This window comes from Belonocnema kinseyi, chromosome 4, assembly GCF_010883055.1.
Source record: "Belonocnema kinseyi isolate 2016_QV_RU_SX_M_011 chromosome 4, B_treatae_v1, whole genome shotgun sequence".
Taxonomy (NCBI): domain Eukaryota; kingdom Metazoa; phylum Arthropoda; class Insecta; order Hymenoptera; family Cynipidae; genus Belonocnema; species Belonocnema kinseyi.
Window position 1 is genome coordinate 11,042,393 of NC_046660.1, and position 1,106 is coordinate 11,043,498.

Consider the following 1,106-nt stretch of genomic DNA (forward strand, 5'->3'; position numbering starts at 1 on the left):
CTTGGTAGAAAATTCATATCTTTAATTGAGAATTAAACTATTTGGCTGAAAATTCATTTTCAATTGAAAATTCTACTGTTGGGTGAAAAATTTAACAATTTTCATAAAAATGAATTTTTTGTAGAAAATTAATCTTCTTGGTTGAAAACTCAACAGTTTTGTTAAAAATTAGTTTTTTGTTGTTGAAAATTAATCTTCTTGGCTGAAAATTAATTTTCAATTAAAAATTCAACTATTGAGTACAACATTTAACAATTTTAATTAAACAATGATTTTTTGTTTGTAGAAAATTAATCTTCTTGTTTGAAAATTTATATTTTTAATTGAAAATTCAACTATTTAGTTGAAAATTTTAAAAATTTGATAAAAAATTAGTTTTTTTGTAGAAAATTAATCATCTTGGTTGAAAATTCAAATTTTTATTTGAAAATTCAACTATTTGATTAAAAATTTTTAATTTTTGATAAGAAATTAGTTTTTCTGTAGAAAATTAATCATTTTGGTTGAAAATTTAACAATTTTTATTAAAAAAATGTATTTTTTTTTTGTAGAAAGTTAAATTTCTTGGTTGAAAATTAATATCTTTAATTGAGAATTCAAGTATTTGGTTGAAAATTTAACAATTTTGATTTAAAAAATAAGTTTTTTTTAGGAAATTAATCATCTTGGTTGAAAACTCATATTTTTAGTTGAAAATTCAACTATTTGGTTGAAAATTTAACGATTTTGTTAAAAGATAACAATTCAAAGATAATTCGAAGATAAAAATTCAATTATCGGGTTTAAAATGTTACAATTTTGATAAATTATTTTTTTTTAAAGTTGATCTTCTTAGCTGAAAATTAATTTTAAATTGAAAATTCAATTACTGGGTCAAAAACTTAACAATTTTGATAAAAAAATTTTTTTTGAGAAAATTCATATTTTAGTGGAAAACTCAACTTTCTGGTCGAAAATTGATCAATTTTGTTAAAAATGATTTTTTCTTTGTAGAAAATTAAACTTCTTGGTAGAAAATTCATATCTTTAATTGAGAATTAAACTATTTGGCTGAAAATTCATTTTCAATTGAAAATTCTACTGTTGGGTGAAAAATTTAACAATTT

The 1,106-nt window shown here is 19.1% G+C and overlaps 1 protein-coding gene across 2 annotated transcripts in view; it reads right to left on the reverse strand.

The window, feature by feature from the left end:
* The window catches only part of LOC117171955, a 35,717-nt gene that overhangs the window by 15,810 nt on the left and 18,801 nt on the right, over nucleotides 1–1,106 (reverse strand). The window lies entirely within an intron of this gene.